A 23,511-nucleotide genomic window follows, 5' to 3' on the forward strand; every position below is an offset into this window, starting at 1 on the left:
AGAACTCACTCATATTCATGAGAACAGCAAGGGTAAAATCTGCCCCCATGATCTGATCACCTCCCACCAGGTCCTGCCTCCAGCATTGGGGATTATAGTTTGACATGAGATTTGGGTGAGGACACGAATGTTGAGTTCAAGTATTTGAATTCAGACTTGAGGTGTGATTTCACAATATAGCCATGAACAAATTAATCATTCTGAATATCAATTTCAGTACAACTATTTAAAAGTGTACTTTCCTAAATAAAAAAGCTGAATATAGAACCAAAAAGCTCGTTTTAAAGATTAAAAGATACAATTAATTTAAACCAGTGACTAAAAACAATTCATGTTCATTGCTATTACGTTCTATATATTATTTGCCATAATACCTTGTAGAAGCAAATATTTAATATGAAAAAAATTTGAGCCTATTCAATTATTTTCAATTCTACATAATTGCTGCTATTCCTTTAGAATATTGTACTACCATTGTTGAAGTCAAAATACCTCTCCATCATTTAATTTCTAATTGCAAATTATTTTGAGCATTACTATTATATTGGCATCCAAAATATATTTGAAACTTAGATTTCTTAAATGTGAGTTTAACGTATATTTAACTTTCTTTCTAGTTTTTCAGGAAAACATATTAACTGACAGAAAAAAATAGAGGGGAAATAAGATTCTTTATCCTGAATTATAATTTACTGAAACCTTTTAAATATAAGTTTCATAAAATTGTATTCAAAACTAAGAAAGGCATGTAAGAATGTAAAAATCTGTGCAAAATATTCAATTTTGTGACATTTAATGGTCTCAAAAATTTAAAATGCACAGATGGTCAAAGTACACATGATCTTTGGGAAGTCGTGCTCCCTAATGCCTCCGAGCGTGCTGTACTTTGTTTGTCATAATGGTGTCAAGTCTGTTAGAACAGCTTGGTCATTTTTGCCAGAATTCCTTCATAAATTAAAGATGGAAAGAAGAAGCTTGTAATTTAATGGGGGAAAATGTGAGTTTTAGTATGAGCTCTCAAAAAACAAGTTACTTCTCACTGCATATTTTACACTTCTTTTTTAATTAAAAGTATAAAATTATTTTCAGTGTTTTGTTGGACATCCCAACAAATAATTTAATTTAACTTTTCCAAACATCATATTTACAGAATAAAAACAATGTGACTAAATTTAATATTTCAGTAGATATAGATTAGACATGAAGTAGATTTGAATTCTGTTTCTGCCTCTTACCTGCATGACTGTGTAATCTTTGAAAAAACATTTCCACATAAACTCACAATAAGATTTTGGCCATTATTTCATTACACAACGGCAAAATGTTTATCAGAGTGATGAGCAAATGTTTAACAATTTGGACCTAGGTATGTTCGAGCTGTTGTTTCTGTAGTTATCTTATGAATAGGCTGAAATCTTGAACAAGAATCCCATTTACCATATTTGGTTCATAGAGTATTGAGGATCACCAGGGAATTGCACTGAAAAAAAAAAGTACTGTTAAATTGAACAGACAATACCTACTGTAAACAACAACAACAACAACAAAAAATGTTAGACATTATGTGTATCAATCATTTTATAGATTGGACGCCATATGTTAAAAGAATAAATATCATACCAAATTTTTATACTTCTGAAAAATAACCCAACATTTAAACTAAGGCCTGTCTGCATCTGAAGCCCTTCCTCATGTCCTTGAGAATGGTGGCTTTTGATATTCATCTTAGAGTTTATATTCTATGTGAGAAGAGATATATTATAAACAACAATAACAGATTGCAATAGTATTTTTAGAATGTTAGAACCTGATGAGAGAGGAAGAGAGAGAAGAGTGAGAAGCAGGGCAGAGATAGTTGGGAATGGTGGGTTGGGATAGGACCTTACTCATTAACACAGGCTCCTGAATGGTCTCTCATGATCATAGTAAAGAAAACCCAACAGTGGGAATCAAGACACCTGCCAAGCAAAACCAGTGCCACACACAGAACTTCAGTCAAGTCAAAATACGTGTTACCATGGAGAGGAGAGAAGAACAAAAAGAAACAAGAAAAGTGGAGTGTCAAAAGGAATTAGAAAGAAGATGGCATTGACATTTATGGAACTCCAGTTCTAACCTTCACCTTTTTCACATTTTTTCCCCTAAGGCTGGCCCTGCTTAAAATAGCACTTATGACATTGCTTAATATGAGAAAAAAAAATAATGAATTTTTCAGACAGACATTTTTTGGTTAACCTATCTGGAAGACTGACACATGATTTTGCATTTTCCTATAAATGTTATGTAGATTTGAAGATATTTGTTTTCTTTTCCCAGTGGTTTCACTAACAATTTTATTCAAACATCTCCTATAAGACTTGTAGATAAGATAAAGGAATACCAAAATTTGTCAGAAAAAAGAAACTTTGTATCATTTTTTTTTCAATGAAAAGGAGATTGAAATGGGATTAAGCTGAATTGAAAGATAATATACACGAGAAAGGAAATAAGTAAAAGAAAGACGAGGTACATATTAAAACTTTTAACCAGGTAATCCTATCATTAAAGAATATGCTTGTCTGAATTATTGCATGTGTGTGTTCTCCAGCAAAGACTATGTGATTGAAGTTTTTATAACTGTGGGAAACATTCTAACGTAAAACCTACTATCTTTGTCAATGGAATGGGACTCTTAGGGAACCTGTGGACACTTTTTCAAATTATTACATGTGAGGCATGTCCTAATGGACTCCTTCTCCCTCATAGTGGGAAAAAGAACACAGAAGAACTAATGCAATAATGAATGGGGCAAAAACAATGTTACTGTGCAATCAAGAGCAGTTATGAATTTGCTTCAGCTGGATTCAGTTGCCAGAAAGCCCTATTTACCTAGGCCGTTTAAAGAGAGAGAGAAACAGATCACTCAGCCTGAGGGAGCATAGGAGAGAAACAACATTTCTTAACCAAGATGTGTTCTTGAGGACACTACAATGTGACTTTTACAAGATGATATTCTGAAAGAAAAAAAAAGGAAATTTATAACAAATTTCTTTGAGTTTTTCTCAAAATATTTTAAAGGAAAGAAAAGCAATGAAACTTTTTACCTTTCCAACTTAGTTCTCTTACTCCCATGGGAGTACAAACTTGGAAATACGTATTGTTGCTACATAAGGTCTCATTCTTATACTTACATGCCAGAATTTATATACACCTTTGGGCTGCTAAGGACTGAATAATTAAAATACGCGTTGCCACTTGTTGACATTGGAATGTGTATTTAAAACGCATAGTGATACTGGTTCTGAATTGTCTAGACAGGTTATCACTCCTAATCAAGGAATTATACTACTCATCTTCTGCTTTATTTTTCTCTAATTTGAACATAGGGAAACATTTTTAATGCCATATACTGTTTCCCTGTAAAGTTGTAGTTTTGTACAACATGTTGTAAAAGTACTGAACTTCTATAGTAATTGAATAATGAATCATACCAAAATGTGAATCTGAATTGTGCCAATTTTACAGCCTCTCATTCGTTTTTTTGTTTTGTTTTATTTTGTTTTGAAGTATTCACAGAAATTTTAGGCAAAATTCTCAGAGATGTTACAATATTCTTCTGTATCAGTACTGTTTTTATTTCCATCCATGTTGATTCACTCTAAATATTGTGCCACCAAAGAGTCTCCCCTTCGTGTAAGTGAGATAATGGTATATTTCCAGAAAAAAAAAAAAGGAAAATTGAATAAACTTTACAAAATATTCTCTAGAGAAATTTGTGTTTTGTTATGCATTACTAAACATGCTTAATTATTCTGTATTAGCTTTCATAAAACTAATAGGCATGAACATTCTGTTACAATATAATCTGTAAGACAAAACCTGCCAATAGGCATTAAGGGAATTTGATTATAAAAGTAGTCAGGCCTAGTTCATTAACATTAGAAAAATGCCAAGGTCAATAAAAATCAACTGAATATCAACGTATTTTTGGAAGTCTTTAATCTAATAAAACATGGGACTGTTCATCAGAAATAGTAATAAATTTCTAATAAATTAAATTGTCATTGAGTTATATTTATTTATTTATTTATTATTTTTGAGACACCTTTCTCAGCCAGGCTTGAATGCGATAGTGTGATCACGGCTCAAGTGATCCTCCCACTTCAGCCTCCTAAGTAGCTGGGACTACAGGTATATGCCACCACACCGAGATAATATTTTTACTTTGTAATTTTTTTATAGAGATGGTGGTCTTACTGTGCTGCAAAAGTTGATCTCAAACTTCTTGGCTCAAGCAGTCCTTCCACCTTGACCTCTCAATATGCTAGGATTATAGGCATAAGCCACCACATTCTGTTAGATCATTTTCAGAATTTTATTTTAAAAACCCAAATATGCTTCTACATTAACAGAAGTATGTGTATTTTAGCTATAGAACCAGGGTCAACATGCTTTTAATGAGATGTAATTTCTAAATTTTTATATATGGGTCAAAACATAAGTGATGTTGACTTCACATAAAGGGCTAGACACATACTGTAACTAATTAAAATTCAATCAATGGTTTGTTTTAGGGCAGATGGTTTGCTATGTGATGAGCAGGAACATTCTCAAAAATTAGTCCAGTTAAGAGAATTAATCTCCTAGTAGAGTGAGTTTTTTAAGACTTGAACCAAGTAAAATAATTCATTAATTGGAATTTAATTTAAATAGACAAACATTAAAAATCATTCTGACGACTAACAAAAAGTTAGTCAAGATACTTCTGGGTATATATCACAAAAAATAAAATCACTATGTTGAATAGATGTTAGTACTCCCATGTTCACTGCAGCATTATTGACAATAGCCAAGGTATGGAAACAATGTGTCTTACAGCAGATGAATGGATAAAGTAAATGTGATATAGTTCTAGCTCAAGTTCTATATCTATCTATCTATCTATCTATCTATCTATCTATGTATCTATCTATCTATTATCAATCTATATATCTATTATCTATCTTTCTACTTACACAAAGAAATATTATTCAGCTCTTAAAAAGGAAATCCTGCCATTCATAAAAATGTGAACACATTTGAAGGAGATTATGTAAGTAAAATAGGCCAAACATTAAAAAACAAGTACTGCATGATCTCACTTACATGTGGAATCTAAAACAAAAAAGGTCAAATTTATACTAACAAACAGTAAAATGGTGGTGACCAGGGGCTTGAGTGGTGGAAGAGATATTGGTCAAAGGGTACACACTTTTAATTGTAGAAATAATAAATTTTGAAAATCTAATGTACAACATGGTTGCTGTAGTTAATGACATAATGTATAGTTGAAATTTGCTAAGAGAATAGATGTTGTGTTCTTACCACACACACATGCAAATGATAACTATATGAGGTTATTAATATGCTAATTACCTTGGTTGTGTCAATCATTTCACAATGCTTACATATATTAAAACATCACATTGTACATCTCAAATTTATACAATTTTAATGGGTTAATTATACCACAATAAAGCTGAAAAAATAGTAATTTTAAGAACTCGTAAAATTCTACAAGGACAAAATAATCTCAGAAAATATGATTTCAAAAAAGGAGGAAATGGGGAAAATGATATAAAGTATGTGAACATAACAAAGAAACAGAGTGAATCTTGGGAGGATATATTAATGGAAAATGCAGTCTAAAGAAGGAGAGACCAATACTGACATCCTTTAAAACCTGAATTTAATTTCTACAATATTCCCCTAATAATCAATCCCTTCAGCTCAATGCTTCCTTGTGGACCATTTTACCAATACATTCTCTGTGACTTTTTTTTTTTCTTTAGGGTATTCTTATGAAAAGGTAAGAGGCAGAAAAAGTTCTGTTGGTAAAATCACACCTAGGGCCAGAAAAGGAGAGGCTTGGGGAGTTGAGAGGGTGAACACAGAACACAGCAAAGAAGAGGAGGACAAACAGTTGCATGATCCTCCTAGTCAGCTTCCCATTTCAGAGTGAAAATATCACGAGGGAACAAGACATTCTATAACTGGACATAGTGAGGAAACTTTTCGAAGTGCCTGTGTTACCTGAAGCTACATTGCTATTATTTTATTCAAGATTGAGAGGTTCATTCAAGTCATGTAGGAAAACTGTTGAATAGTTGGCCACAAGAGGAAAAGGGGGAAAATCAGCATGACTGAAACAGGCTGTGGTTGATCACACTACTGCTGTAGATGATACGGGGATTATGTGTACTCTGTTACAGGTAATGGAATTTTGCTATATTTAAAAATCTAACATAAGGGAATGCTTTAAAATTTGTCTTTGAGCAGGGCTTTATTTCCAAGTCGCATGCTAAAAGGACTCTATTGCCAAGGCAGAACAGAATATAAGATTCTCAAGTCATAAGTCACATTTATATTTGCCATTTTTTTTTTTCAACAAAGCTATGAAAAACACTCTTTGAAAACCTCCAGTGCATTAACTCAGCAAGGAATTAAGAAATTTTTGAACACACAGAAAATTCCATGGATTGGAATGCTTTTTTGCAGCTGGTGTACAAATCTGATAAATATAAATATTACAAAGCCAAAATAATTATCGAGGTTTCTCTCAGAATGTGAGATGGCAAGTTTCTAAAGAAATACCTTTTTTGTTGTTCTAATCCCACTCAGGTGAAAGACAAAAAAGAATGCAATATTTTTTGTACAGTTAATTTTGATACACTGTTTTATCTCCATTTTTTTCCCCTTTGTCTGTTTCTTTGTCCTTATAGAAGGTCTTTGGTCAAGCAAAACGTTTTTAGTGTTGGTATTTTCACAAAGGGGTTCTCGGATTGCTCAGCCTGCACTAGGAACCTGCCCTATTTATTTGGAGTTAATAATGCAACTCCATGTATTCTAAGCACTAGAATATTACCTTTGTGCACTAATTAATTGAATATGGTAATGAGGGCATGACTACAAAGTCAAAGTAGTAGAAAATGAGAAATAAGGCAATTTATTTACCAGTACAGAAACAGTGAAAGCAGGTTTTACTATGCCTAAAACAATACTGTTTAACAGTTATATTTTAAATGTAAGTTTTAAGTTGAAATTTGAAAAGATGCATCATGAGAAGAGTCCATTATATTTTCGTTTTTATTAAATAATAAAAATGGTATTGCTTTAAACAGGATATTAAGCTAAATTATGTGTCTATTTAATTTTTCTTCCAAATTACTGTTAAAAATGCTGTACTTTTTTCTGCCTTATATTTTATAAGATTTAACTTTATGAACATATACTACTGCATACTTTATATCCAAATCTTTATAGTATGATCTACAGCAGAGAAAATTTCTTGGTTGCCTCCACTAAGATTTAAGACCAAAAATAAAGTTCTAAATCATAGCACTAACCAAGTGTTATAAAAACTGAACAATGCTTTTAGCAGATAGATGTAATTTATCAGAGAAAATTGCTAATATTCAATAATCAATCACATAAGATGCATTTTCTTTTTATATTTCACAAAACAGGTATTGTCTGCTTAATTAAAAAGATCCCTGTTTATGCTACTCAATCTACTAAAATGAAATCAGTGACTTTTTAACCAAAAGTAAATAAATTTTAAAAATTTAATTGTTTTTAATCTGATGCTTCACAATATCCCTTACATTTTAGGATGCTTTTCATGCAATGTCAAATTAGGTCCCTGAAATAGATAAACTATATCAAGAAAATGTACATTATCTTTCCTTTGCACAAAGTAAATCTAAAAAGAGAAGGAGAGTATAATTTAATGGAGTTAGAGTTTACTATCAGTTCAGCTAAAAAATTGATGTAGTTTTCAAAGATGTGGTCATAGAAGGTAGCTACCCTCTTCCACAAAATGTCACTTAGGTTGTTATTGAAGAGAGAATGTTGCTTCAGTTAGATAAATGCACTGATGAATTACATCACAGTCACTAGTCATATTATATTTGATATGGTGTTAATGTCATCGGTTGACATTTGCTGTCAATTTGTAGAGTTTGTGTATTTTTAAACCCATATAAGTAAATATTCTTTCACCAGGAGTAGCAGGTCATAATATTAGAAGGAAAAAAAAAGTAAAGAAATTTAGATTTAAATTTAGACTTAATTTCCTGATAATGCTCAATGAAACAAAAAATGGGTGAAATGGTTAAATCTAGAAATATTCTTGCAAGTAAGAAGATTATATTATTTGAGTTTTCATCAGAAGTGTCTATTATATAATGATGAGTCTATCTGTCTATCTGTATCATCTTTTCAATACCACACAATTGATTTCATTGTCTACTCCCCTAATTACAGATATTGTTGAAGATAATTCTTTGTGTAATTTAAGTGTCTGTAAGGACCTTGATTGATACGATTCATTTCCTCTATTTCCCTCTTCACTATTCCTTCAACCATTGGACACCTCAGGTTACTTTCCCTTTTCAGATCAATCTGTAATGTTTTTAGTCTCACTATCGAGATTTAAAATACACATGACAATCATTGTGGCAAACCTTTCTGTTTTGATAACTGATATATAAAAATATCAAAAGTAGTTGTTTCTTCTACCCTAAACATGATCCTTGCTATTAAGAAGAAATAATCTAAGAAAGTTATCTTTCTATATTTTTCTACTTAGTCAGATATATGGAAACTGACTTTCCAGAGGGGATTCATGCAACATTAATATTTTAAATCAGGCTTAGCCCCAATGCATTAACTTGAGGCCTCTCCATCTAAAGCAGTGATTCATAAAATGTAATTTACATCTGATCATCTTGTTAAACATGCAGATTCTTGGATCCACCTCCACATCCATTGAAGCAGAATTTCTGGGGGGAAATTTTATACGGATAAATATGGATCATATTCTGGCAAAGATTTAGGTAGCTGAATGAAACTAGTTAGGCTCTTAAAAACTGCAGATTTAAATTCCTTCTGTGTTCCTGAAATTCATCTTAAAATTCACAGAATGAAACAAAATTAGCCAGTTTTCTTTCCTATAAAAAGGGAACTAACATTTGTCAAAAAGCTTGAAATTGGAAGACCAAGATTCAAATGCAGATCTGTCTGGCTCCCAAATCTGTGCACTTTCTGCAACAGTATGGACATGGGTTCCAGTTTAAGAGTTTCCTGTATGAATACATGAATTACTTTGGTATCTTTTGTTGCATAATCATATAGAGAAATAAGCAAAAAGTCTGGAGTTACATTTTGCCTACATTTAGGTCATAATGTAACTCTCACACTAGCATTGGTTTGCCATGTTAAAAATCATGCAAATAAAAAAATTTTTCTACCTTCCAAAACTCCTGTAACTGACCTTTATAATTCATTTGTCTGTACATGTTCTCTTCCTCTAATTAATTCATTTCCATTTCTGAATGTTTTACTTTTTAATATCTTTTTTGTGCTTTATGTCCTGTATTAATTTCACAAGCTTTTGTTCTCCATCTTTAATCTGTTATCCCTATGACATTATGCTTCAAAAAATAAATATAAACAATATATCTAAGTAAAAATATTGCAAAGCACCTTTAAAATCGTATGTTGAAATGCTTTCATACTTCAGAAGAGCTGCAAAAAATATGAAAATATCCCATATGCTCTTTATCTGCATTTTATAAATGTTAGCATTTTGTTACTTCATTTGTTTAATATCCTCCCCCTTTCTCTTCATATATGCTCTAGAATGAGTTACACATTGCCTTACATGGTCACAGTGCAGTTATCAAAATCAGAAATTTAATATTAATAGAATATAATTATTTAATCTATAGACATTCCAGTTTCATCAATGGTCCCCCTGATGTCCCACTACAAGCAAATTTATTTACTAAGACTCAATCATGGGTCACATGTGAATTAGTTACAACGCCTTTTTAGTTTCTCTAATTTGGAAACATGTCTTGCTTTTTCTTTTAGAAATAGGATGGACTTCCTTCAGTGCTTTAGCCCAGTGTGTCACATACCCTGGGGGTTAAAACCTATGGCAGGATGCTTTCCTAGGTTCCTTAGCTGCAGTGGAAATGGGTTGCATACAGTCACACCAGCAAACCTTTGGGAAAATGCTTTCAATGAATCCTGATCTTTTGTTCTCCTTTGCTGCTTATATGCTAAATAATAAGTCCACCTTATGTAATTTACGTGTGCAGGTGTTCCATCTCGTCTGACTAAAACGAGTTGGTAACCAGTGTGAGATAAACCTGCATCACAATATCTGCTGGGTTTCTCAATGGATAGTTTTCTATTTTTTTTTTTTTTTCCTTTAAGTATATTGTGGGGAGATACGTTTTGGTAATTTATTCTCGTTTTATCATTCTTTTGAACATGATGCATAGATGATTAATACCTTAAACAACATTAAACCATTCACTAGTGATAGTGCCTGTAAGAAATATTACGTTGTCAAATGATGATTTAGTGACTCCATCATTTATTTTATATTTATTACTTGGAAATTACCTATAAACTAAAGACTTCCCTTTTCTCCTATATAGCTGTTGACCTTCTATCTGTAGCTATCACATATCTTCTATCTATTTACTATTTTTATTTATATCAGTATTACTGCATAAATTCTTTTTAGTGGCTTATAAAATATTTTAAATCATATATTGATGCTGTAGGAAAATCTATTGAATATTTTCTCCATTACATTTAGGATTTACATTTACTTATTACATTTGCGGTTTTTTTAAAAAACGTATTTAGGTACCTGATGCCATTTGGAAAGTATTCTGTATAGTGTGATACATGGTTTCAGTAATTCTTTTGGTTTTGTCCAAAAATGTGTCCTGTTGTCCCGGCACCATTTAAAAAAATATCCTTCCTCCAGTGAATACAGATTCTACATTTAAGATGTATTATGTAATATAGAAGAATCAAATTTGATACATATTGATGGGATCTGACTTATTTGTATTACTTATTCTTCTGTGTCTTACTGAGAGTGCTTGAATTTCCTTTTGCTTCTTAGAGGTAAGTACTCTGCTATTTGGTACAAGGTTATTTACCTCAATTGTGAAATGTCACTTTTAGCCTTAAGAAAACCCCAAAATTTTAGTGAGAGAGAAAGAATAAGATGTCCACTGTACAAAAAATGTATGCTTGAATATCACTAAGAGAGTAGATTTTAAGCATTCACGCCACACACAGATAAAAATGATGAGAGGTAATGCATGTTAATTAGTTTAATGAGGCCATTGTACAATATATACATATATCAAAACATTATGTCACATACCATAAATATCTACATTTTATTTTCAAGTTAAATAAAATGAATATTTAGAAAAAAAGTTTTTTGTCACAAGTTACATTTTCATTTGCAGTCCATTTTTTATCTAGGATAACTAACCCTGCACCTTTGTGGCTCCAGTTCCCCTGTACATCCTTGGGGATTGCTTTAGTTTTTACTTTCTGCCTACTTTTTTTTTCTTTTTCTTTTCTTTTCTGTTTTTTTTTTTTTTTTTTTTTTTTTGAGACAGAGTCTCACTCTGTCTCCCTGGCTGGAGTACAGTGGCACGATCTCAGCTCACTGCAACCTTCTCCTTCCAGGTTCAAGTGATTCTCCTGCCTCAGCCTTTCAAGTAGCTGGGATTACAGGCGCCCACCATTAGATCCAGCTAATTTTTTGTTTGTTTGTTTTCTATTTTTAGTAGACACAGGGTTTCACCATGTTGGCCAGGCTGGTCTCGAACTCCTGACCTCATGAATCGCCCGCCTTGGCATACGAAAGTGTTGGGATTACGGGCATGAACCTCCGCACCCGGCCTCAGCTTCTGATATGATTGGTCTTAGTTTTCTCTTATTCTTTATCATCATATGTCTTATACTATATTTTCCATGTTTCCTTGTCTGCATGATGTATTTTCATTGTTCTTCATTTTACCTTTTAAGGAATACTTTCATTTTGTTCTATTATTTACCTTTGTACTCATACATATTTTTAGCATGCTTTAAGAAAAGTCTCTTACTATCTGGTTTGCTAATTTTCTGTAGTATTGTTTGAATTATTTGACTACTATAATGTATCTATTCAAAAGTCAATAAACTAATTCTACTTTTATATTTCCTTATACTCTTTCTCCTGTCTATGCTCATTATTTTTAGTCAAAATATACAACATTTGCACACGATTCTTATTCTTTTGTCCCGAAGTTGTTTCAGTCTTAGGTCAAATATTACAAACATTAAATACTCCCTGTCAGTCCTTTACTTGTGTTTTCTTTTTCTAATTGCATGATTTTCCTCTAGTCCTCAAGAAGAGTTTAAGTGTGTTTAATTCTCTGAGATCTTTGATTGTTTATCAATAGCCTTGATACTTAATGCAGAGCTTGGATGGATGCAAAATGCTTTGTCTATATTTACTTTTCTTGAATTTAAAAAAAAATACTCTTCTATGTTTTCTCTGCTCTTCGTGTTGTTTTTGAGAGCTCTGATGGCAGACTAATTATTTTGGACTTAAAAAAACACTGCTTATTTTTCTCTGGAAGCACTACACTATTTGTCTTTATCTTTGAAGTAAAATAATTTTACCAAAATGTATATGAATTTGGCCAAGGCCGGGCGCGGTGGCTCAAGCCTGTAATCCCAGCACTTTGGGAGGCCGAGACGGGCGGATCACGAGGTCAGGAGATCGAGACCATCCTGGCTAACACGGTGAAACCCCGTCTCTACTAAAAATTACAAAAATCTAGCCGGGCGTGGTGGCGGCGCCTGTGGTCCCAGCTACTCGGGAGGCTGAGGCAGGAGAATGGCGGGAACCCGGGAGGCGGAGCTTGCAGTGAGCTGAGATCCGGCCACTCACTCCAGCCTGGGGGACAGAGCCAGACTCCGCCTCAAAATAAAATAAAATAAAATAAAATAAAATAAATAAATTTGGCCAAGATCACATGACTGTACTTCAGAGGGAGTGACAGAGTGAGACCCTCTCTCATCAACAACAAAGAACTGATAATTCTGTTGTGTCAATGTCAAGCATCTTATGGGTACACCCAACACAAAGATTTTCTCCTTTTATTTAAAGAAAGCTTTTTAGGCCGGGCACGGTGGCTCACGCCTGTAATCCCAGGACTTTGGGAGGCCGAGACGGGCGGATCACGAGGTCAGGAGATCAAGACCGTCCTGGCTAACACCGTGAAACCCCGTCTCTACTAAAAATACAAAAAATTAGCCGGGAGTGGTGGCGGCGCCTGTGGTCCCAGCTCCTCGGGAGGCGGAGGCAGGAGAATGGCGGGAACCCGGGGGGCGGAGCTTGCAGTGAGCCAAGATGGCGCCACTCACTCCAGCCTGGGCCACAGAGCGATACTCCGTCTCAAAAAACAAAACAAAACAAAAAACATTTTAAAATTATATTTTTAAAAAATAACTTCTATTTCACACTTTAAAAAGTATTTTTTTAGAAACTAAAATTTTCTTTTTATTTCCATTTTGCCTTTTTTGATCTTTTGACAATTTTCTTTCGGAAACATTTGTAATGCTCTTTGCCTCGTGTTCATGTCTTTATTGCTTTTCTGCCTTTTTCTGCCTATAAAGTGCATTATGGGCACTTTATAAATTAATTTTCATATCTCGGAAAATATTCTTTTTTCCTTCCATATCTTTTCTGAATTTACTCAAACACTTTTCATGTCATATTTTTGTCTGTTTATATATTGAATTTTAGAACTCTTGAAACATGGTTTTTAAATATACCCAAATATGCAATATGTATTTTATTTTGTAATATTTAAATGCAGATTTATTTTGCTTTATAATGTTTTAGGGGAAAGAATTATCAACAAATATTGTGTTTTTACTCTAATTTCCTGTTGTAGCAATATTATATATACTTAGTCACCTGTGTGTGTGTGCATGTGTGTGTGTGCGTGCATGTGAGAAGTTAAAGCAACCTACCACATTCTTAGCTGAAGGGCACTCTGTTCTTCAAGTAGCAAAATACAGTCCTTTCAACGTGTGAATGTGTATGTGTGTGCTTTTCTCTCTTTCTGGGAGGAGGAGAATTGTGTCCTCTGCCTTTTTGATCTTTCTGTTTCTTACAAGGAGAATATCTTAATTTTTTTTTCTGCCATTAATTTCCAAATGAAAAATCACCTTTAATTTTTGAATTCTACTTTTGAATAAGTGATGGCTTATACAAATACAGCATTGAATTATGCTTACCTTTCAGTCATTTCACTGTCATCAGTAATATTTTTGGTTTCTGTTTTAGGCAATGAGTTTAGAGCAATCTAACAAATGCTGCTGACTTCTTCATTCTCTATTCTGTACATTCTGTTCATTTTTAATTCAAACTATCCTTATTTGGCACTCACCATAAAGGTTTGCCATGGAAATAAGTAGATAATTCATTCATATTTACTTTTAAAAAATTCAATATGATTTAATTTTTATTACAGGTAAACTGGAATATGGACATTTTCCATGTTGTGATTATAATGTATTTAAATATCAGCTCATTCAGACACATTGCCTTCTCTGACATAAACTACAGCCTGAAATGCACTGTTTCTTGGTTTTCAGTTGCAGATTCTTCAATGTAGAGATAAAGGTTCTGGATTAAAAAGCAAATTTAGTGGAAAATAAGACTGAACAATAATACTTAATTTCCCAAACTCTCAGTCTTTTCACTCACACTAAATATGTCAGAAAATTATCCAGCCTCTTGACTTTATAGGTCATTTCTAGGAACTCAACTAGGTTTGCCCTGAAATCCATGTTCTCTTCATTTTCACACTTATGTTTAAGGCAACTACAGAATATTAGTTTAAACTAAATAATTATGCCATGCCTCATAGGATCCATTTCAGGAATAGACACAACTATTGACATGTAACAACTAATAGGTGTTAAAAGCATGAATTTTATTAGAGAATAGTCTTTTACACCCATAAGTGTTGCTTTATACTTCAGTTAGTAGTTAAAACAGGAAATTGTAATCATTAGTTAGTAGGGGTAAACTTTTAAGTGGACAACAGTTAAGAAATTTACTATATATTTGGAAATAGAATAATATTATTTTTAAAACATAATGCTAAGATATATGAAGATATAATGCTAAGAAAAATAATTTGGGGAGACATTTACTTCATGAACACAACAATGACATGCTGACAAGATTCTTACATATAATTTAGTTAAATTATTTAAGATGAAATTTAAAAGCTTATCCCAAATTAACAAAGCATTAAAATTATAATAAAGGATACTATTATGAATCTAATTAAATAACAACCAAGATAATATTATACAAATTGAACAAAGAAGTAATCAGTCATGGACTAATCAATTTTAAGATATTGCTCCAATAACTTTCATATTTATTTGTGAAAAATTACTTGAATTATACACTATTATTTAATTGGTTTGACAAATGGATTTGTGCTCATAACAAAGAGATATATCTCCAAATAATAGTTTTAGATCATTTATAGATGATGTTGCATTAACACTTCAAAATTGTTATAGTTCAAAAGTTTGGAAGGATGTTAATGAAATGTACAGTTGCCATCAAATCTGGAAATATATTTTACTTCAAAAAGATAGAGCAATAATAAAATGTAAGTTAAAATGATAATGTAATTGAAAAAGATAAAATAATGTTCTTGGGAGAAAGATAACCAGAAGGAAAAAGACCTGGCAATCCATTGCAAAAAAGATTGGAAAAGTAGATGTGTTTAATCATATGGGAAGCTTACATTGAGATTAAAGGTCAAATCTAGTCAGTCTATACAATTCGTCTGTTTGATAATGACCCACCACCACACTGGCCCCCAAAACACACATACACCCCATACAGCATTCACTGTAATTGATTTCCATTTAATGTGTTAGCATTAGAACATTGCAAGGTAAACCCTTATAGCTACATTGCGTTTTCTAAGCCCAGAAACACATATTTTCTGCTCTTTTTTCCCTAATCCTATTATCTTTCACCCTTAAATACATTACCTCAAGATTCCTTAAAAATAAGCATTTTTATTTTAATTGCAGCTATAATTTAGAGATTATGTAAAGTGGGAAATTTGTACTAATTATGCTGTTTATGATTAGAAGAGAACATAAAACTCAATAATACACCTAATGAGAGTAGAAATAGAAAAGTTAATTGGCATGCTGATAGGTGTAGGAAGCGATTTCAGAGCTATGAAGAAAAATGAAAAGAATAGCATTAAAGGCAAAGTACCAGGTAGCATTAAATCCCATCACTCATCTATGAAGTTACTGAAGAGTCTCTTCTGAGAAGACACATAACATTATTACTGGCTACATATCTACATATCTAAACTGTAAAGGTATAAGGACATGTACTGAAGACAACAGCCTGTCTCTGGTCCAATCTTTTCACAAAGGAGTTTCATAATCTGAAGCATATTTTGCATTTCTAATTTGAGCAACTCTTTAATACCAATGGCTTGATTACAATTTTCATATAAAATGTAATACGATAGATGAACGCAGGCATGCTGTGACAAAGTGTCTTATAATACCTGAATAATAATATTTCAGGAGGTAGGCTGAGTTACTTTGTGAGACAGAAATTCTACATTATGATTCATATAAATAAAATAAAGAACTTAAAAGCCTATGGACTTCTTGATTAGCATACCTCCTTATTTATACATTATCATAAATGCATATTATTTTTATCAAACTTATCATAAGAACAAATTCAAAAATCATAACATTGCAAAAGTCAGATAATAAAAAGTCCAGAGTGAACAAAAAGCTATATTCAAAGGAATGGTATCATTCCTTTGTATAATAATACAAATAATAACAATTTTATGATTAATTTACATGAAAAAATCATAGTGAGTTGTAAAAGAACTTCCTGTCTATGTGAAATATAAATTGTGGAGTTTCTAAAGAGAAAAGGAAGAGCAAAATCTGAATGAAAATTACAGAGTTAAATATATGAAAATGATGCTTTAAAATTGAACCAGTTTTACTTTACATAAAAATAAATATTGACAAAGATTGCTCTGTGAAGATGTCATCTATTTAGAAATCATATGTTTTACCATTTTCATATGTCAATTAAAATACTTTAAGAAATAAAACAGAAGATAAAAACTGTCAGAACACCCCAAACCTAAGCTATCAAATCTGTTGGAAATGCTGAGTATATATCATTAAAAATAAATTGAAAGTTGAATCTCATGTTACATTTGACATTTGCATGCACTATTGCAGATTATCCTTTCTAACCATTGACTTTTGTTTTTCTCATTTAGCTTATCTGGTTCCAAGACTCTGAATCCAATCATTTCCTGACCTGATCAGGATGTCCAATTTTGGATACATCACTTTTTAGTCTTCTTGATTCTCCTCAAATCCCTGCTTTAAAAACAATTTTGACTTAGATTCTGTTGTCCATCACTATATTTAGTATATCAACAGCTTCTTTGTCACTTGCTCCAAACTTCTACTAAACTTGCGAAAATCCTACCCTGATTAAATCTATTATTCCTCTCAAATTCTATCTAGGGAAAAAATATAAAATTTTTGTTTGTTTTACTATAAGTTCATGCCCATATAATTTCAAGCAAACTAAAAGCCTAGAAGCTTGTGTGTGTTCCTTAGTTCCCCAAGTGTTTTAATCTCCTATTTTACTCTTTAATATTTTCCCTACTCTTCTCCAACTTCTGACATCTATTCCTCCCTGCTTTATCTCAAATATTTACCTTTATTCTTGATTTTCTAAAAGAGTAACAACAATCATAAAAGTTTTTTTGGTATCTTCATTATTAAGTCTACAATATACCTGCATCTTCTATTCATGCACTTTATTTTCCTTCTGTTAAAACAATGAACCCCTTCTATCTAACCAAAGCCTACTCCTCAACTTTTCATTTTTGTGTGTGTTATCCCCATCAGTTTATAGAACATCAGTTTATAGAACATGATGTCAGCCGTATTTTAAAAATATATACTTTAAAATCACCTCCTCTTCAAAGACCTGTCCTGTTCCTCTGCTCACCTTAGCACTAAAAGAATGATATTGACAGATCATGGTTTTCTCCATTTTCCTTATTCTTACACTTTTATTAATCAATGCCCATCAGGTTTGCAGGCTACCATTTCGTTAAAATAAACAGCACAGAACAATATCAGTAACGATCCCCACATGAAATTTATGACTTATTTTTATGCAGTTTTTGGGCAACATTTGATATTGTCGACATGTCCCCCTTTTCTGAACTTCTTCTTTTGGATACTGAAATATCCTGAGTCTTGTGTCACCTTTAATCTCAAACTCCTCATCTTCTCAAACCTTTGTGCTTGTTTGTACTCAACTCAACTTTCATATGTCCCATGGATGAATGAATGTTTGTTTTTTCTGTATGTAGATACATATAGAAGAATGATGTAGTATATATTATATCATTCAGCATTATGCCACTAAATGAGCTCTAGATATGATGGTTCTTGCATTTTTATCTCCAGTTCAGATCTCTTTTGTGAACTCCAGGAAGATACTCAGTCCCCTACTCAGAATTCTGTCTGGGTGTTGTATTTATTTGATTAAAGACCAAGCTGTTGTAAAGAGAACATCTCAACATGTACTATTGTAAATCTATACAATTGCATTGCCTACTCACCTTGTAGTCTAGAGATGAACAATCAGATTATGTTCTACAAAGTCAAATAAGGCACAGTTTTCTTCTGTGTTGTTTCTTCACAGTATCCGTTAAGGGTGCTTTCCCCATGTGCATGGCCACAACTGTGTGACTGCCCTGCCTAGATTTTAGGAGGAAATGATAAAAAAGATAAGAACAGCCTTGCTTCAATACAGGGGCTAGGACTTACTCATATCTCTCCTTCATACAATTATTTACGTATGTGGCCTCACCTGGATTGAAAAAAGGGAAATTTAGCTAAAATTGGGTGATTCAGGGATTCTGCTATATAGGGTTAGTGTATTCGTTGATTTGAATAAGAAATTCCCACTGACAACAACCAGAAAAGCTGACCAAGATTGTTAAAATATCGATGCAAAGAATCCGAGAGTTAAGCAAGCAGCAAAGATGACAAGATTTGAGACTAACATATAAACTTACAAGGGTGAGTCTAGCATTGAGACTATCTTTCTTGTATGGGAATCTTTCATTTCAAAAATAAACTAATTGATCAGAGGTTAAGAATCTAATTGAAACTTTTGAGTGTCTTGTAGGAATAGGGAGAATACAATTAGACTGAAAATGCAGAAAAATTATGAAACTGTGTACTTTGAGCAGGGAACATGAGAGACCACAATTTAGTAGCAAAGAGAAACTGAAAGTAAAGTTGATGGAGAGACTGATATGAAGCTTCAGTTACTTAAGCAGCTTCTAAGACATAAATGTAAATTCTCAAATAAAAGTATTATCCAGACCTCAGGGTTTTTTTCTTTAATTTTCATACATATATGAAAATTAATCAACCCTGCCCCCCCTCCAAACAAAAAGGACCACATGCATTTAAAACAGAGAGAAACCACAGATAAAAGAAATTTATGGAGCAGGAAAACAGGTTCACAAGACAGAAGCTTCAGTAGATATTATTAATATGTGTACGACTATAAAGTACTGAAAAAGCTCATAGAGGACTGGAAGCTATTAAAGAGCAAACTAAAATTCAACCACAGAAAAATTAAAACTTGAATGAAGGTGTTTGACGGCTAATTAGAGTTCACTGAGGAGAATGTAGTAAACTTGAAAATATTACAAGAAAATAATCACAAAAAATTCAATTTCACAGAATAATGAAATACCAAAAAAAAAAACAGAATAAATATAGGTAATATTCAAAAGAGACTTGGAGATCAGGTGTATATGGAATTAAAGAAAGAAGAGAAGGTAAAAAATACCCAAGGAGATAACAGGTGAGAGTTTTCAAAAGATGATGAAAAGCACAAGGCCACCAAACTCATGTACAGTGAAGAAATAATGCTGAGAATTAAAACATATCCTGACTGGATAATAATTACATTAAACAATATGACTTATTTTATCTTCTAAAGATATTCTTGTAGGAAAATGTATAGCCTTAAATACACAGATTGGAAAAATAGGCTAAAAATAATTGAACCAATCATCCTTCCCAGAAGGTAGTAAAGATAAAAATTAACCCTCAAAAAGAATAGTGAAGTAATGTAATAGAATAATAAAATAAAAGAAATAATAAAAGCAAGGTCAGATATTAAGAAAAGGGAATATAACGATAAAATAGAGCAAAAAGGCCAAAAGTTGGTATATTCAAAAAACTAATAAAATTTGTGAGATTGGCAACTGAAAAGAGCAAGCATTGAGTAATATCAAGGAAAAAAAAAAAAAAAGATGTTACTACATATCTTCCTGATAGTGAAAAGACAGAAAAACAATATTAGGAAAAAATCGAGCCAATATCTTTGAAAATTTAGATTAAATAAACATTATTTAAAAAATGAGATTGAAACAAAATATAACAAGCCTGTTTATTATAAAATTAAATATTTAATAAAAATATTCCCTGAAGAAAATATCAGGCCCAGATGGCTTTACTGATAAATTCTACAATGAAGTAAGAATTAATTATTATTAATGTTATGCAAATATATCCAAAGAAGTGGAAAATATAAAACTCTCCTTGATTTGTTTTATGATTCCAGAGCTAACTTGATATATATACTTGGCAAGTATATTTGAAGAAATAGAATAATATGCCAGTTTCATTGATGAAAATATATTAGATAAAATGTGATATATAAAAATCTTCATGACAAGATTAAATTTTGACATGGTTTGGCTGTATCCCCACTCAAATCTCACCTTGAATTATAATTCCCATAATCGCGAAGTGTCATGGGAGGACCTGAATCATGGGGTGATTTCCCTCATGCTATTCTTGTGATAGTGAGTAAGTTCTCAGAAGAGCTCATGGTTTTATAAGGTGCTTTCCCCATCTCTTTTATTCTTCTCCTTCCTGCCATCATGTGAGGAAGGACATGTGTTTGCTTCCCCTTCCACCAAGGTTGTACGTTTCCTGAGGCCTCTCTAGCCATACTAGACTGTGAGTCAATTAAACCTCTTTCCTTTACAAATTGTCTAGTCTCAGGTATGTCTTTATTAATAGCTTGAGAATGAACTAACACAGATTTATGCCACAATAAAAAATATTTTAGAGGTGGGGCCAAGATGGCAGACTAGAAGCAGCTGTGGCTGGAGGCTTGCACTGAGAAAAACCACAATAGCATGCAAATCCTGCACTGGCAACCGAGGTATCCAGGTTCTATCAGCAGGACTGGACTAACGAGGCAGTTGATGTGACCCATGAAAAACAAGAAAATCAGGGAGGTATGTCTGTCTACCTGAGAGCCATGTGGGTCAAGGGGAGCTCCAATCCCCAGCCAGGGGAGGTGGTGAGTGAGTGTGCTACCCAGACTGGGAAAACGTGTTTTTCCCATGGATCTATGCAACCTACAAATCAGGAGATCCCACTCGTGAGCCCATGCCATCAGGGCCTTGAATCCCCACTCCAGCGCCACACAGATTCTCAACAGCCACTTGGCTGGATTCTGCCTAAGGTTACCAAGTATCCAGGAGAGGCAGTCATCATTACTGCTATGCCAGCCGCATAAGAAAACTGAGCATCTTGTGGGAGGGATGGCAGCCATCACTGTGACTGCTAGCTGCCTAAGATACTGAACTCCTGGGAGAGAAGGGCAGCAGCCATCACTACAGCTCCAAGTGGCTGTTTTATTCCCTGCTGGTGCTGAGGAGACTGGACAGCTTAATCCCAAGAGGTATTCCACACAACATAGCACACTGGCTGTGGCGCACTGTGGTCAGACTTGCTCCTCAGGCCGGACCCTAACCCATCCTTCCCCACTGGATGAGGCCTCCCTGCAGGAACTCCAGCAACTCCAGGCAGGGGAATAGGGACAGAATTCTTATCTTCCTGGGCCTGAGCCCTTAGGGAGAGGGGTGGGCATCATCACGGACCAGCAGACTTAGTCTTTCCCACTGCTAGCACAGGCAGCCCAGATGAGCACAGCTCCCCTAGTGCAGCACACTCCCTTCACCCCGGGACAGCCAGAGTGCTTTGTTAAACAGGTCCTGGATCCCATGCCCCTCAAATGGGTGAGACGTCCTAACAGGGGTCACCAGACACCTTATACAGGAGTGCTCCTCCTGGCATCACGTCAATGTCCCTGGAGGACAAAGATCCCAGAGGATGAAGCAGGCACCCAACTTTTCTGTTCTTCAGTCTCCTCGGAGGATGTCCCCGGGTACAGGAGGGACACAGATGAATAGGCCCTGAAGGGAACCCACAGCAAACTGCAGCACCCTTACAGAAGAGGGAACTGACTACTTAAAAACAAATAAACAAACAAACAGAAAGCAACAACAACAGCATCAACAAAGAAGTCCCCATAAAAACCCTATCCAAAGGTCAGCAGCTTCAAAGATTGAAACTAGACAAACTCATGAACATGAGAAAGAATCAATGAAAAAAATGCTCAAACCACAAAAGGCAGAGTGCCTCTTCTCTTTCAAATGATCACACCACCTCTCCAGCAAGGGTTCAGAACTGAACGGAGGATGAGATGGACGAATCGACAGAATGAGGCTTCAGAAGATGGAAAATAACAAACTTTTCTAAGATAAAGGAGCAAGTTCTAACCCAATGCAAACAAGTTAAGAGCCATAATAAAAGGTTACAGGAGCTGCTAACTAGAAATACCAGTTTAGAGAGGAACATGAATGACCTGATGGAGCTGAAAAACACAGCATGACAACTTTGTGATGCAAGCACTAGTATCAATAGGTAAATCAATAAAGCAGAAGAAAGAATATTAGAACTTGAAGACTGTCTTGCTGAAATAAGATAGGCAGACAGGATTAAACAAAAAAAGAATTAAAAGGATCAAACAAAATCTCCAAGAACTATGGGACTATGTAAAAAGACTCAATTTACGACTGATTGGAGTACCTGAAAAAGATAGGGAGAGTGAAACCAAGTTGGAAAACACACTTCAGGATATCATCTAGAAGTTCCTCAAGCTAGAAAACAACATTCAAATTCAGGAAACCCAGATAACCCTAGTAAGATACTTGACAAGAATATCAACCCAAAGACACATAATCATCAGCTTATCTAAGGTCGACATGAAGGAAAAAAAAAATGTTAAGGGCAGCCAGAGAGAAAGGCCAGGTCACCTACAAAGGGAAGCTATTCAGACTAACAGTGGAACTCTCAGCAGAAACCTTACAAGCCAGAAGAGTTTGGGTGCCAATATTCAGCATTCTTAAAGAAAAGAATTTCCAACCCAGCACTGCATATCCAGACAAACTAAGCTTCATAAGGAAAGGAGATATAAAATCCTTTTCAGACAAGCAAATGCTGAGGGAATCTGTCATCACCAGTGCTGCCTTGCAAGAGATCAGAAGGAAACACTAAATATGGAAAGAAAAAACTGGTACCAACCATGGTGAAAACACACTGAAGTACAAAGACCCACAATACTACGAAGAAACTGCATCAACCAGTGTGCAAAATAACCTGCTAGCATCA

Source organism: Trachypithecus francoisi, unplaced genomic scaffold (genome assembly GCF_009764315.1).
Source record: "Trachypithecus francoisi isolate TF-2019V2 unplaced genomic scaffold, Tfra_2.0 Lachesis_group0, whole genome shotgun sequence".
In the NCBI taxonomy this organism is placed as follows: domain Eukaryota; kingdom Metazoa; phylum Chordata; class Mammalia; order Primates; family Cercopithecidae; genus Trachypithecus; species Trachypithecus francoisi.